The sequence below is a fragment of the Rhinolophus sinicus genome, chromosome 18 (genome assembly GCF_057876585.1).
Source record: "Rhinolophus sinicus isolate RSI-liver-muscle chromosome 18, RSI-T2T, whole genome shotgun sequence".
NCBI classification, from domain to species: Eukaryota; Metazoa; Chordata; class Mammalia; order Chiroptera; family Rhinolophidae; genus Rhinolophus; species Rhinolophus sinicus.
The window spans coordinates 73,252,693-73,269,957 of NC_142518.1; the positions used below are offsets into that span (position 1 = coordinate 73,252,693).

At 40.3% G+C, this 17,265-nt stretch overlaps 1 protein-coding gene across 7 annotated transcripts in view; it reads left to right on the forward strand.

Annotated features, from left to right (window-relative positions):
• Positions 1 to 17,265, forward strand: part of MID2 (midline 2) — an 87,907-nt gene that overhangs the window by 49,612 nt on the left and 21,030 nt on the right. The gene's annotated exons all lie outside the window — the stretch shown is intronic.

Genomic DNA, 17,265 nt, shown 5'->3' on the forward strand with positions numbered 1-17,265 from the left:
TTCTTTGGTTAACAGTAGCACAACGTGTTAAGATGATCAGCTCATTGGAATTTCCCAGCAAGTTGAGATTCTTCTTTGCTTTATATTTTCTCTAGAACCTACTGGACTTCCTCAAGGGAGGAACTCAGCCCTGAACCCCAAACCCTGATCCCTAGGCAGAAAGTAAAGACCCAAAGTAAATCACGCTTGTGTCCCCTCATACTCTTACCATTTATATAGAAGTCGATCAGGTTAAGAGAAACATCAAGGACAGACCTATAAAGGAATAGAATCTCCAGAAAGGTAATCTTTTGTTTGAGCAAGTGTGGGGGTGGGTTACACAGACCTACTTACTTTGCCCTAGTGACAGTGGTGAGATTATTAATTATAGGCATTACATGTACACAAACACTCTCACCTCTATGTGAGCTTCCAGGTTTTTCACCACAAGGCAATACCCATCGGGATAGAATCCCTGGATGAGCTGGTATAACCTAGAGCCATCTCCGACTCCAGTAATACTTTCCTATTGCTACACGCTGTTCATAGTTTTGACAACTGCCTCTCATTCTTCCCCATCAATACTACAGACAGGCTAACTGGGGGATCCCCTGCTCTGTAGTACAAGAATTGGATGTGGGAAGGTGCACATTCATCAATGCATTAATAAGTATTTTAGTGAACCTCCTTGGAGATCAGGACCGATGGGGTCCTCTCCCTCAGGGAGCACCACCATGGAGACTACAATATAATGCAATTATGGTATTATATTTTTATAAGTGAGGGAATGTGTTACATAGCTTTCTTGCTTACACACCTATTTCTTCTTGATTCAACCCAATATCTTTTGGGCTCTGAGCCTGGGGGATTGTGTTAATTATGGGGGAGCTCAGAGCAGAAAAACAGAATAGAATGCTTAGGCCAGCCGAATTCCTTCCTAGCTAAGCATATGAAATGGAATCGGTGTTTTGTCAGAAACCAGCAGTTGACCTCAGCCTTCTGCTCTGAATGGAGGGAGTAGGTGATGATGTGGCTCCTGGTAGGAAGAGAGGCCATCTTACCTTCAGAGGCAGGTAGAACCCTGTGCAGCACTGTGGAGGTCGCTACATTTGTGAATGAGGTCTAGGTGCTTAGGCGTGGGAAGAAGCATAAGAAAAGGGACATGGCAGTCTCAGAGAAAAACAAATCATGACCCAGTAAGTCCCAGAAAGCAAAACACACAAAAATGGAATCAAAGTAAACTGGATGATAAAACCGTGTTTGCTGTTTGTTCTGCAGAAAATGCCAAAAGATATGGTTGTTAAGCGATAGTAGTCACAGCTGTTGTCATCATCATCGTAGTAGTGGTAGCAGTGGTAGTAGTACTAGTAAAAACAAAACAAAACAAAAAGCAAATATTTGACTACCTATTATATGTCAGAAAAAATGTATCAGGTGCTTTATTTCTGTTGTTTAACAAACATTGAAAAACCCTATGAAGCTAAGTACTGATATTATCCTCATTTATAGAACAGGAAACGTGGACCACTTGCCTAAGACTAGACAGGTGGTTGGTAAGCAGCAGAATCAGGAGGCTAACTTGGGGCTGTCTGACTTCCAACCCCATTCTTTTAACTATTTCCAATTTTCATTTTGGGTTTTGGTTCAGTAAAGATAACCCCCACCCCAGGACTTGCAGGGATCCTTCCCAGAGAGCCCCTGTGCTTTCTCCCCCACTCTCTCCAACCCCATCCGCACAAAGATAACCTGACCAAGGGCTCTCGTCAGCGCCCCGTTCCCCACCTTGGGATTCCCCTCATAGAAATCCCTTAGCTCTAGTTTCTGTCCTGATTCATGATGTAGTTGAGACCCATGGAAATATGTTCTCAAGATGTCTTTGTTACCTACTCATGGAGTTGGGAGTTTTTCTTTTCCCACTGATGCTCTCATACAGAATTCGTCAGGTCCTTGTCCTGGGGCCCTTTCCTGGTGCTTCATCAGCTTTCCCTACCTCGTACTCCTCCACCCTCTGCCGCTAAAAAACAACATAGGCTCTTCTTCAGCTGTTTCTACTCTTCCACTTGGGCCCTTTCTTCTTCTAGTGACCATCTGCTGTTTCTGAACTTGGAGCCAGCTTTTGTATTTTCCTGTTGTCATCCAAAGTCCCCTATCTCAGAAAGAATGACATTTCTCAGAATGATGCCCTCCCTGACCTTAGCTGTCAGAGTGTGAATTGCCTTGGTCCCCCCGTAGAGATTCCTTGCTCTGTATGTATCTAGGGAGGATCAGGATGCTGAAGCCACCTCCCAGAAACAGGTCTCGGGGAGGGATGCTTATGTCACACTTGAATACAAAGAGGGGCTAAATGCTCCCCACAGTCTAGTCTGAGGTAAAAGAAGGGATAATCTTCAATGACCTTGCCCCACTCTCCTTCCCTTCTATAATTCTGTGGTTGTGAAGGACAGTGAAAAGGAGGGCTTGGGGAAAAGCCATGGACTAGGAATTAGGAAACCTGGGTTCTACTACTGGATCTGCTACCCAGTAGCTGCATGAACTTGGGCAGAGCAGCCTGTGCATACCTCCGTTACACTTTCTGCTCTGCTATGGAATTACCTGATTGTCATGCAGGGTGCTGTGTGGGGTCTCAGCTCCCGCTCTCCATATTAGAATGCAGGATGGGGTGAGGCCAAAAATGAACACCCACGGAGCCATAGCTAGGGGAGTCATACCACTATACTCTCCCTGACAGCTGGGTTGGAGACACAGGAAGCAGGAGCCACATGATCTGCAACCTGCCATCCGCTTCTCTGCCAACCAACCTCACTTGCTAGCTGCAATCCGCCGTGCTAACTGCAATCCGCTCTTGCTAGCTCAGCCACCATCTTCTTGCTAGCTCCCATTTTCTGCTAGCATAGCCACAGCAATTATATTAGTGGCCAATGGCTCACTGGTTACAGCTGACGGCCAACTAGCCACAGCCGATGGCCATCCAATCACAGTTGATGGCCATTTACTACCCGAGTGAGCACCTTTCCACGTGAGGCCGAGAGCCTGGAAACTGCTCTCCTGGCTCTGTCCCCATACTGATTATGTTTGGTTTCCTTCGTTGGACTGTAACTTCTTGAAGACAGTGGCTATGACCATGCCTCATTCATTTCCGAAACCGCAGTTCCTAACTGGTCTCTCGGACTCATGCTGCTCTCCTCCAGTCCATTTTCCACGTTGCTGTGGGAATGAGCTTGCTAAAGTGCAAAGCCCACCTGTCACTCCCTTTCAATTGTTCCCCCATCGCCATTAAGATAAAGATTTTTAAGACCCTTCATGATCGGGACCTGACCTACCTCTCTAGTATGCCCTTTTACCACCTGCACTTTATACTTTGTTAATTCATCCCACAAATATTTAAGCATATTTCTGCTTTGGGCCAGGCATTGGGAACACAACCTGCACATGGAGCCTGCTCTCACAGAACTTAATGCTCCTCCCCTTTTCTGATGGCTGACTATACTGCTTGTCCCTTAAGACTCAGCTCAGGCATCACTTCCTCCAGGAAGCCATTGTCTGTGCTCCATACTTCTGTCCCCTTCTCTGTAATCCGGTTCACATGTTCCTCCCCTGTGTTCCTGGAGCACCCTATGCATACTTCCATCATAGCACTTCTGTGTACCAATTTGTCTCCCCACCAGACTGTAAATTCTGAGAGCAGGTACTGTGTCTTACCCACTTTTTTATACCCACCACAGGCTTGGCACACAGTAGGTATTGTGAAAGGATAATTGAATAAACAGTACCCTCTGGTGGCTAGCTGTTGTAAGTACCTTGTTTTATGCATTATAAGGGTGAATAAAGCATAGCCAATTACCCAGGAGAGGTAACTTCTTTCTTTTAACATTGGGTAAGGAACCATTTCAGAAAATGTGGTCTCGTCGGACCTAGGTTATTATGCCAACATCTTCCCAAATCTTTCATAATGCAGTGAACAATATGTAAATGACAGAACAGAATTACCATTTTGAGTCATGACTGTGTAAAAAGAAAATGGAAAGGAAATTGATCTCATGTAATGAAGAAACGTAACCTGGCATACAGTTTTTCATTATGCTTTATTTCAGGGTCAACACATTCACATTCATTCATTCATTCAACGAATATTTGTTGAATACCTACAGTGGGCCAGGCACTATTCTAGGTGTTGGGGATACAGTAGTGAACAAAACAAAGTTCTTAACCTTAAGAAACTTACATTCTAGCTGGGGGAGACACATAATAAACAAATATATTTATTAAGGGTTATGAGTGCTACTGGTAAAAATAAACTAGGGTACAGAGTGAGGTATGAGATGAGATGCCATTTGAGCAAAGGCCTGAATATCTACTAGTTATAGCTTCAGAAAACTACATAAATGTTGGCGCACCAGACCTGCTTAAATTTTATGCGATTTCTAGAGTTTTCTTTCTTTTTTTATTTTAAAATTTGAAATAAGTTTAATGTCACATAGAAGTTACTAAAATAATACGGAGAGTTCCCACATGCCACTCAGCCACCTACTCTTCCCCAGTGTTAACATCTTACATAACCACGTAACTATCACAACCAGGATACTGCCATTGGTACAATAGTCTACTAAGCAAACTACAGACCTCATTTGAATTTTATCAGTTTTTACATGCACTCAACGTTTAGGGTGATGGAGGAGCGTGCATAGTTCCATGCATTTTACCACATGTATAGATTTGTGTAATCACAACCATAATTAGAACAGTACAGCTTCATCACCCAAAAAAACTCATTTGTGCTACTTGTTTATAGTCACATCTGCCCCCCTGGCAACCACTGGTCTGTTCTTCATCATTATAATTCTGTAATTTGTAAAATGTTATGTAAATGGAATCATACAGTATGATTTGCTTATCTCGCTCATCATAATGCCCCTGAGATTCATTCAAGTTGTATCCCTAGATTTTATTCTTTTATTGCTGATGTTCCATGCCCCCACTGGAGAGCATTTCAGTTGTTTCTAGTTTTCAGCAAATACAAGTAAAGCTGTTATGAACATTCATGTAAGTTTTTTGCATCGACATAAATGTTCATATTTCTAGGATAAATACACAAGGGCAGGATCTAGAGAATTTCATATCTTCAGAAGAGTTTATAAGCAAGTGCTATGCTTCCAAAAAGAAGCAGTCACTTGGAACGAACACTGGATGGGGAGTCAAAAAAAAAATCTGAGTTTTGGAATTTGTAAGATAAATTGTGGTTGAGGTCAGTTTAATTTTAACACAATGTTAATCTGCTTTTCCATTTTCCTCATGAGTAACCTCTAGGTAAAACAGCAAGATAGATAAATAGACTGATATATATATATATATATATATATATATATATATATATATATATATATATATATATATAGTATTGTTTTCAAATGTCATTTCTTTTAATAGAAGCTTTAGAATGTTCAGAATATAAATATGTGAATGCTATGGCTCTCACGTTTTTGCTGTTGAAAAGGTTTGAATGTTACAGTTTTGAAATTTGTAAAACAAATTGAAAATATTCAATATTTTGTTCATGATCTACGTAAGATAACGTGGCAGTGAAACAGGATTTTCATGGAGATGTAAAAGAATCCAACGATAAAATACCTGGGATCCCGAAATGAAGGAAGGAAATTAAAAAACAAAAATTTCACTGTGCTCAATTATTAGTTTGCCTTATTCCTTCCAGTCTTTATTGTTGTAATATTAAAACTACCTGGATTTGCTTAGCTTATTAAAGAAAGTTTGTTGCGGGAAAAAAAAAAATCTGGGTCCAGCCATGCTCTGTCATTGATCAGTGATATGGTGGGTAAGCCCTTCCGTCTAGGCCTCGTATTTCTATCTGTAAAGTGAGGGGCTACAATAAATGATTTCTTCAGTCTTTTCTAGATCTAACAATTTTGTGGTTCTGAAGAGATAGGAAGGAGGTTTCTGCCTCATCTCCTGTCAGATTTATAGCTATATAAATAGAATACTGGTTGAAAACCTATATTATAACTCCCTTATTTTTTTCTTGCATGTTTTAAGTAGTTATGTAGAAAGAGAAAATGGGGGAGAAAATAACCGTAAGGCTACAAAGGCGTGGAGGTCTAATCTCTGAGGACAAAGGACTAAAACCAATAGAGAATTGCCACGTGGCACAGAGCCATTCCTAAAGCATGTATATGGAGCAAATTGTCCCCTCCCTCTGTTGCCAATATTTTTATCAGTTAGACTCAGAGTAAAATGAACATGGAATATGTTTGTGTATCCACATACGTGTGTGTTTCTATGTTTTCTAAATGTTACATGATATGACTTTATGCTGTATATTTTTTGAAAATTCAGGAAGGAATTACACATAATGTTTGCAATGGTTAACCCTAAGGAATGTGATTATCTCAAGAGGCAACTCTGAGAGAAAAAGAAGTATGTTTGTGAGCACAGTCTCTCTCTGTCTCTCTGTCTCTCTGTCTCTCTCTGTCTCTGTCTCTCTGTCTCTCTCTCTCTGTCTCTCTCTCTGTCTCTCTCTCTGTCTCTGTCTCTCTGTCTCTCTGTCTCTCTCTGTCTCTCTGTCTCTCTCTGTCTCTCTCTCTCTCTGTCTCTCTGTCTCTCTCTGTCTCTCTCTCTGTCTCTCTGTCTCTCTCTCTCTCTCTCACACACACACACACACACACAGAGAGAGAGAGAGAGAGAGAGAGAGAGAGAGAGAGAGAGAGAGAGATTGATTATGAGTCATGGGCAAAAGCCAAACTACCTGGGTGCGAATCCTGGCTCTTCCATTTAATAGTTATATGACCTTGGGCAGTTTCATAACCTCTGTGTTTCTTAGTTTCTTCTGTAAAATGACAACAATAATAGTGCCAACTTCGTAGGGTTAATGGGAGAAGTAAATGAGTTAAAACATGTGAAGCAGTTAGACCAGTGCCTAGCGCATCGTAAGCACCCACAAGCTGACAGGATCCCTGAGCCCAATATACTAAGATTCTTACACATCTAGAGATGGCCTGCTGGCCACCTCCCCAGGCACACTCCTTTATAACTTCAACACCCCCATCCTCCACCTACCTCTGTGGCCCTAACCCCTCTCCCCCTCCCCTGCCAAAGAAAGAAACTTAGGCTCTGAGACACTAAGTTGTTCACCATGCCTCAGTAATTTGTTTTGCCTCCTAAGCTGCAGTTATTCCAGTACAAGGGACTAAAAAATCTTATTAAATCGTTTTACATATCCACTAGTGCTTTAAGTGACCACCCTCCCATCCCAAATCTAAAGACACAGATAAAATCCATTAAAAAAACAGCTGTGCTTGATTTAGTTATTTTTAAGTAAAGCTAGCAGGACCATCTTTGAAATGTTGCAATGTTTTGCATTAGAAAACTAAAAGAAGATTGGCTCATGTCCCTCTTCCTTTTAAACATTTGAGCTTTCTTGATCCAAAGTGCTGTGGTGATGGGGTGTGCATGTTCAGGATCCCTGACATGATGACCATAACATTAGTTACCGCATCCATCACCTCACATCGTTACCTTTTTTGTGATGAGAACATTTAACATCTACTCTCCTAGTAGCAACGTTCAAGTATACAATACAGTATCATTAATTAACTATAATCAAGGAATCTACAAAAGCCGAAATTATAGAAACAGAGAGAACAGTACGTTTTCTTGAATGTGTTGTTATAAGAGAGTAATGAACTCCTTGCAGCTCAGTAAGGTGACAAAGCTGTTCATGAGATCTCCTTGATAATCCCTCAGATGTTCAATTTACTTCTCAGTTCTCCACCTCATCTCCTTTGCACAGAAACTGACTACTGACATGTTGAATGAAGCCCACCTCAGCCTCTTCTCTGATGTTGTGGAGTCTGAGACGGGGGGACAATAGTCACCTGAGTGGTCCTGGGCAATAATGGGAAGTCAGAATTTGTTGTGCCCACCTACTTTCAGTACCGTGCCTGCTTTTTCTCTCCACGTTGTTCTCAACTAAGGTGTTAATTAACAATGATTAAGGTGTTATAATAGTGTTAAGATCTTGATATTTTATCCAGGTACACTCAAAGATTCAAAAGGACAGTGCAGCTCTATATAATATGTCTGCAACCTCCATTTCTAGCCTTATTTCCCTCCCTTGTATCTGTCAGGCAGATTTGCTTTACCCAAACACCTTCTCTACTTTCCAGCCTGTGTTTTTGCTCAGGCTATTCATGTCATTCTCTTTGCCTGGAATTCTCTCCCTTTTATTTTTTTTAAATTTATTGGGGTGACAATTGTTAGTAAAATTACATAGATTTCAGGTGTACAATTCTGTATTACATCATCTATAAATCCCGTTGTGTGTTCACCACCCAGAGTCAGTTCTCCTTCCATCACCATATATTCGATCCCCCTTACCCTCATCTCCCACCCCCCACCCCCCACCCCCCTTACCCTCTGGCAACCACTAAACTGTTGTCTGTGTCTATGAGTTTCTGTTTCTCATTTGTTTCTCTTGTTCTTTTGTTGTTTTTGGTTTATATACCACATATCAGTGAAATCACATGGTTCTCTACTTTTCCTGTCTGAATTATTTCGCTCAGCATTATACTCTCAAGATACATCCATGTTGTCACAAATGTTCCTATATCACCTTTTCTTACTGCCGAATAGTATGCCATTGTGTATATATACCACAACTTCTTTATCCATTCATCTATTGAAGGACATTTTGGTTGTTTCCATGTCTTGGCCACCGTAAACAAAGCTGCAATGCACATTGGAGCACAAGTGTCTTTATGGATAAATGTTTTCAGATTTTTTGGGTAAATACCCAAGAGAGGGATTGCTGGGTCATATAGTAATTCTATTCGTAATTTTTTGAGGAACCTCCACACTGCCTTCCATAACAGCTGCACCAGTCTGCATTCCCACCAACAGTGGATGAGGGTTCCTTTTTCTCCACAGCCTCTTCAACACTTGTTACTATTTGTCTTGTTGATGACAGCCATTCTGGCTGGGGTGAGGTGATATCTCATTGTGGTTTTTATTTGCATTTCTCTGATGATTAGTGATGTTGAGCATTTTTTCATATGTCTATTTGCCATTTGTATGTCCTCTTTGGAGAAATGTCTCTCCAGGTCCTCTGCCCATTTTTCAATTGGATTGTTTGTTTTTTTGTTGTTGAGTTGCATGAGTTCCTTGTATATTCTGGATATTAGCCCCTTATCGGAGGCACTGTTTGCAAAAATCTTCTCCCGTTCAGTTGGTTGCCTCTTTATTTTGTCAGTGGTTTCTTTTGCTGTGCAGAAGCTTTTAAGTTTCATATAGTCCCATTTGTTTATTTTAGCTTTTACTTCCTTTGCCTTTGGAATCAAATTCATGAAATGCTCTTTGAACCCAAGGTCCATAAGTTTAGTACCAATGTTTTCTTCTATGCAGTTTATTGTGTCAGGTCTTATGCTTAAGTCTTTGATCCATTTTGAATTAATTTTGGTACATGGTGACAGATAGCAGTCCAGTTTCATTCTTTTGCACGTGGTTATCCAATTCGCCCAGCACCATTTATTGAAGAGGCTGTCTTTCCTCCATTGTAAGTTTTTAGCTTCTTTGTCAAAAATTATCTGTCCATATTTATGTGGTTTTATTTCTGGGTTCTCAACTCTATTCCATTGCTCTATGTGTCTGTTTTTCTGCCAATACCATGCTGTTTAGATTATTGTAGCCCTGTAGTACAAGCTAAAGTCAGGGAGTGTGATACCTCCAGTATTGTTCTTTTTTCATAAGATTGCTTTGGCTATTCGGGGTCTTTTGTGGTTCCAAACAAAGCTGATAATTTTTTGTTCTATTTCTTTTAAAAATGCCATTGGGATTTTGATGGGGATTGCATTAAATCTGTATATCACTTTGGGTAATATGGCCATTTTAACTATGTTGATTCTTCCAATCCATGAGCACAGAATGTCTTTCCATCTCTTTGTGTCGTCTTCAATTTCTTTCAAAAATGTCTTATAGTTTTCAACATATAGGTCCTTCGCATCCTTGGTTAAGTTTATTCCTAGGTTTTCTTTTTTTTGAGTTTATTCCTAGGTTTATTCTAGTTTATTCTTTTTGCTGCAATTGCAAATGGAATTGCTTTTTGTATTTCTTTTTCTGAGATTTCATTGTTAGTATATAGGAAAGCAATGGACTTTTGTACGTTGATTTTGTAGCCAGCAACTTTACTGTATTCGTTGAATTTTTCTAATAGCTTTTTGGTGGAGTCTTTAGGGTTTTCTATATATAGCATCATGTCATTTGCAAAGAGTGATAATTTAACTTCTTCATTCCCAATTTGGATGCCTTTTATTCCTTTCGCTTACCTGATTGCTCTGGCAAGGACTTCCAACACTATGTTGAAAAGCAGAGGTGATAGGGGACAGCCCTGTCGTGTTCCTGCATGTAGAGCAAAGGGCTTCAGTTTTTCACCATTAATTATGAGAGGAATTCTCTCCCCTTAAACCTCATTTCTGTGTGCCTAAGACTTTGCTCATTCTTCAAGACCAGCTTAGCTACATGGAACCTTTCCTAATCCCAGTTGTCTTTTCTGCGCACACAAAATTAGTTTTCCCTTTTCTGTGCTCTCATAGAGCTTTGTTTGTATTCTATTACATTACTTGTTCTACTGTTCCTTAAATTGTAATTAGCTGAATTCAGATTCATCTTCTCCACTAGACTGTAAGTGCCCTGAAGTCAGAAGCTGAGTCTTTTTCATTATTCTGTCCTACTTAGGAACCTGCATAGTGCCGAGTATGTGATGTATGGAACTCAATAAATGTTTGCTGAGCTAAAAACTCCCCAAAAATGATCTTTTAAAATGGCATTTCAAAATATTCTAGGTGGAAGGGGAAGATCAATTTCAGCACAAGATTTCAGGGAATCAACTAGGCTGGCATTGACTGTAGAGTGGAGGGCATTGGGGTGGAGATGCCAACAAGGACTTGTGTTACCCTGTAAATGAATTTCACTTGAGTTTGTGTATAGGGCCTATCCACTACTTCATAAATATTGTTCCACCTGAACAGGAAATCTTAGTTCCTTCTGCCCTCCAGTGCAGTGCTCTGCAGGACTGAGCTGCAGAGAGGGGAAGAGTGGGGAAATGTCTCATGGGGGTGCGTAAGAGGGAAGGCTGATGAACTTTAAACCCAGGAATAAAAGACCTATAGAGCGAGTGTGTGAGATCTCCCAAGAAACTACCAAATAAGCTCTTTGAAAGAAGCAATGGTAAAAAGGTCTAGTCTACTTACATTTTCATACAGAATAGAAACAACTACCAAAATAACTTTTTGCTGTCTCTTAAACCTTTTTGCAACCTGTGGCTGTTGTGAACTCCCACATACTTATTTTCTTGTAGTAACCAGCAGTACAATCCTTCAAATAGGGTACATGTATATTTGTATTAGGGAAGAGTGGAAACTGGGAAAGACTAGGTCTGACTCTGGGTTAAATCTTTGGGCTGGGAGGTGGGAGAGACCTTCGGAAAATAGAGTAGGGTAGGCAATTAGAAAGAAATGGGCAAGTAAAATCCATGCCATCTTTTGGAAGAAAGAGAAGAGCACAGAGCAGAGAAGAAGATCTGGAAATTTAACAGGGAGGCCTGTGTTGTATGGTGCTTAGGCTTTGGGACCCTGGTGCTGAGACTTGGTCTTACACATCAGAAAGTGCCCAAAAGTCTTTTGGGGGTGGGGAGATTTACACAGGTAGGTTGCCAAGATTACCCTAATGATATTTTCAGGGAGGATAGATTTTTTTTCCACAGACATAAAGCCATTTAGTCAAACCCACTAACCCACACCAACAAGCAAAGGGCAAAGAAAGAGCTAGCGTCTTCCACAAATCAGCCCATCAGCTAACCAATGGAAAATACTTATCAAGATAATCCCTGTTGTATTCAACTAAGGGTTAATAAGCCAGTGAAACACTGAACTGTGTTTTCAAAGAAAACTGCAGACAAGGAAAATACCAGGGCTTTCAAGTGCCTTCCAAGCAATTTGAGATGTTTTATTCACATCATGAAGACAGTTTTTCCCCGGAGTATTTCCTGTTCAGAAAACACATAAGGACCTTACTCTTTTGGGCTGCTTCTTGACATGGAAAGATTTTAATGTCACTTCTTTACCTTTAGTTTGGGATTTTGCCTCTTTAGCCAACTCTCTGCTCTACTAGTTGTGGCTGGCTGTTATATCTCTCATGATGCAACTGTCCAAACCCCACCCAAGCTCCCTCACTTCAATGTACATTTTCTCCACAAAATGCATTTACTATAGTATATTTTCTAATGTTTATCATTCTTATTTTGATTTTTCACTTTGCTAAATCAATCAGTAGAAGCTTCTTAAGTGTTTGTTGTGTGTAAGGCGTTGTGCTTATTACAGTAGACAGAAGAAAATGGCATATAAGCTTTCCTCAAGGAGTTTGCTGTCTGATTGAGGATTTTCAGGCAAAGAAGTGCTTCTCATATTTGACCTTGCCTTTCTATTCCTGTTACCATTCGTGGCTAGCCCCTGTTCACATTACAATAGCCTCGTAAATTGTCCCCAAGCTTACCATTACCCCCAGTCAAGTCAATCTCAGTTCATCTTCTTAAAAAACAGTTAACTGTGTTCATTGTCCCACCATCTTACCCTCCTTCTCCCAAAAATACTTCCCAAAGATACCATATTGCCTAAAGAACAAGGTTCAATCTCATTAGCTTGCCTCAAAATTTCCCTCCTGCTGACCTTTAAATCTAAGTCCTATCCATCTTTAAGACTCAGTTCAAGTTCCATTTCATTCAGGCATCTTTTCTCCACTTCCCCACCAAGAGTGATCTTTCCTTTCAATTTCTGTAGATTATAGTCTACACCACTCGCTGGTATTTAGTTTATGCTACCTTGACTTTTTTTGTTTTACATGCGTGTGGCTTTTCCCCATCCAGATTGCAAATTCATTGAGGACAGAGCCTGAGCATAATGCATTGCACACAAGAGATGTTTCATGCATGTTTGATGATGAAGATGGTGATGATTTTTCCTGGTTTCAGGGTATAGGATGGATTATGAGGGTGGGCAGCAAAGGAAAGATTCTGAGGGTAGGGGGATGAATTAATAAGGCTTTTACAATAATAGTCCAAAAGGACGATAAGGGCTTCAACTTATTGGTCCCTTGGCTCAGAGCCTCACTGTATTATCAGAAGAACTTTAGTGAAATTGAAAAGGAAAGGAGGGCAGGACTTTGGGACTGCTGTGGATTTATGTGTGGCATGAGGGAGAAGTAGAAGCCACAGGTAACTGTAATAATGATAGTAGCGTTAACAAGAAAGAGGAAATCAGGGGTGGAAGCCAGATTTAGAGGGAAGATGATGAGTTTGTTTTTAGATATACTGAGTTTAGGGTAACTTGAGTAACCACGTGGACATGCCTAGTAAGCAGTGAGATACTCCCCCCCCCCTGCCATTCAATTCAATGCAACAAATATTTACTGAACATCTATCATATGCCACTCACTATGCTGGAGATATAGTCAAATAAGACACAACCCCTGGCCTTCAGAACTCATGTTTCAGCCGGAAAGACAGACTAATAAATTCCTGTGATATGAGGTACTAAATGGTATAATTGAATTATACATAAAGTGTTATAGGAATACAAGTAAGGGAAAATTTTGTCCAAGCAGGTGATAAAAAGTTACAGAAGTGATGATCTTTGAGTAGGGCCTGGAAAAGTAAGTAGATGTTTGCTCAATAAACAAATAGAAAAACGACTTTCCAAGTGAAAGGAAAGTCTCGAGCAAAGGCACAGGGCACAGAAGTGCAAAGCATTCTAGGGGAACAACAGGTAGTCTGAAATAACTAAAGAGAATGGGATGACAGAACAAAGACGGATGGTGCAAAAGAAGGAATGATGCTCAGAAACTGAAGACAGGGATTTTGTTACACTGAACTGGGGAGGAAGTATAGCATAATGGTTAAAGGTGTGGACTCTAGAGTCAGACTCCCTGGGTCCAAATCCCATCCTTGCCGCTTACTAGGTGTGTTGCCTTAAGTCACTTAGTCTGTCTGTACTCAGGTTTCCTCATCTTTAAAATGGGGCTGGTGGTACCTGCCTCATTGAGTTGTTTTGATGATTGAGAAAACTAGTACAGTCGTCCCTTGGTATATGTAGGGGATTGGTTCCAGGACCCCTTGCAAATACCAAAATCTGTGGATGCCCAAGATTCTTATATAAAATGGCATAGTATTTACATACAACCTACACACATTCTCCTGTATATGAGGTGTGATTGAAAATACAGTGAATGTTTAAATTAAAAAAAATTACAGTAAAAGACACATTGCCATTAATCCCCCTCAAAATACACCCCCTCACTGTGAACACACTTACCCCATCATTCTTGCCGCTCTCTGAAGCAGTTCTGGAAGTGCTCTTTCGTGAGTGTCTTTAGTTGCACTGTCGTAGCTGCCTTGATGTCCTGAATGGATTCGAAATGTTTGCCTTTCATGGTCATTTTGACTTTGGGGAAGAGCCAGAAGTCACTTGGTGCCAGATCCGGTGAATAAGGTGGAGGAAGACACGCCATAATATTGTTATTTGACAGAAATTGTCGAACCAGAAACAGTGTGTGACACAGAGCCATTCCACTGCAATCAAAATATACGGTGAATGCTGCTGCCAAGTGCCATCCAACGGAAAGGCAGGGATCTTCAATACAGGAAGCGGTGCATCAAACCTTAGTAACAGTGTGTGACAAGTTTCAACTTGTTTGGTACAATTAGTAAAGTGTGAGCTATGGTTGAGAGAAAGTGTGTTTTAAAGTGTGCCATCAGGGAAGATGTAGATGCCTGATCAGTGCATTGTACACCTGAAGCTGAAGCTGGACAATAATGAATGTCAACTACAAGTTTATATATATAAAACTTCTTGTAACGATATATATATATATATATATATATATATATATATATATATATATATATATATATATATATATATCGTTACAAGAAGCGGAGTACAGCATTCGGAATAGAGACAGTGGAAATGTAATGGCAGTGTGTGATGTCAGAGGGATAGTGGATGAGGGGAGGGGGGTTGACACAGTGTGAGGGATTTAAATGATAAATGTCTAACTATTACATTGTTTTGTGCACCTGAAACTAATTAAAAAAATAACTTAAAAATAATAAAGTGTGCCGTAAATCATCCTCCATCATGACAATGCTGTGTGTCACACATTGCTTCTGGTATATGGCAATTTCTGTCAAATAAAAGCATTACGGTGTGTCCTCATCCACCTTATTCACTGGCTCTGGCACCCTGCGACTTCTGGCTCTTCCCCAAAGTCAAAATGATTCAGGACATTGAGGCAGCCATGACAACGTAACTAAAGATACTCACGAAAGAGGACTTCCAGAACTGCTTCAGAAAGTGGCAAGAATGATGAGATAAGTGTGTTCTAAGTGAGGGGAAAAGTTTTGAGGGGGGATTAATGGCAATGTGTCTTTTACTGTAATAATTTTTTATTTAAGCATTCACCGTATTGTTCGATCGTACCTCGTACTTTAAATCATCTCTCGATTACTTAAAATACCTAATACAATGTAAATGTTATGTAAATAGTTGTTATGCTGTATTGTTTAGGAAATGATGACAAGAAAAAAGTCTACATGTTCAGTATAGATCATAGTGCTAACTATATAGTGCATGCCAGCAACAATGTAACTTTTTTTCCTGAATATTTTTGAGTCATGTTTGGTTTCAATCCCATGTTAGGAACCTGTGGATAAGGAGGGCTGAGTGTATATGCAGTACCTGGCATATAGTGAGTGATATGTAAAGATTAGTCCAAGAGCCAAATTACAAGAAACGAGACACTAAACCATTGTGTACTATACTATTAGTAGCCTCAAAACAAAGCTGTAAATGGGAACTAAGTCTCTAGATACTCTAAGCACGGGTCCAGGGAGCACGAGATGAATCCCACATGAGTGGGAGTTCCTTGAGAGGGTGAGATTATCTGCCTTGGAAAAGTAGATCCAATTTAGGGAGAGGGTGAGGAGTCTGAGAAAAAAAAAAAATCAGAATGGCCAGAGTGGGACTGTTCAAAATGAATGGAAGCTCTCATTGTAGCATGGCCCCTGGAAAGTAGAAATAAAACAAAATATGGTTGAAATCTGACAAGCATATTTTATTTCAGTTAAGAAAGAAACAAAAAATTGGTCAGCAGGGACCTTAGAGAATGAGAGAAGAGGCAGCAGGGTCCAATGACAGGTATTTTGCTGGACTTGGAATATGTAAAGGAGCCCTCTGAAGAGAGTTAGCAATTGGAAATGCAGCCCTACCTTGCTAATGAAGTACATCTGGACCCTTGAGTTTTGATGCTCTCAAGTAATCCATTGTCTGTTCCTCAGCCTTCTAGAGCTTTGCTTGAGTGACCGTGAATAGATTCTTGGAATGATTGTGATTCTCTGAGTGACAGCTCTGTGTACTGCTGAAATAGAACTGAACCTCATTTGCCCACCCTGCCAGCCCTGGGGTTTTACTTGACAGAACTTGGTTTGAATTCTGGTTTTACCACTTACTAGCTGTGTGACCTTGAGCGAGTCACTAAAATTCTCTGAGCCTCGGTTTCACCATCTGTAAAATGGGACTAAAAATGGCTCCATATTACAAAGTGGTTATGGTAATTACATGAAATAATTTTTACAGTACTTGGCACATTACGTGCTTAAAATATATGAGTTGATTTTCCCTTCCTTTCCCTTTCCACTTGGCTAGCCCAAAGATCCCCTGCTCCCATTTCAGCCTTTCTGGAGGCTTTTAATCTGGGAACTGAAGAATACTCTCTAAAGTTGGTAGTAGTAGGGATGGGAAGAAAGAGAAATCAGTACATGGAAAAACAATGAAAAATGGTGACTTTTTTTTCTTCGAACCCCACCCTGACTTTGCAGTAGAGATATTTTGATGTCGCCAGTATCCCAAAATAGGAAAGGTATTCTAATACTGGACAACCCAAGGTGAGAAATATCTACTAAGACATGATGACAACTATGTAAAAATATATCTATACATGCACATATTTAATGTGAAGATACAGCTGCACATTCATATATTTTAAAATTAGAAGGGGACGAGGAAAACCAAAAACATTTTTGTTAGGATGGTAGAAATATGTTGTTGTAATGTTAACTTAATATTATTGTGACTGTGAACAGGGGTCCTCTTTCCCTGACATACTTAAATCTCCTTACCCTCTTTCCAAAAGAACAGCAGGAGGACAGGGTGCTGGAGTAAAGGGAATTGCACA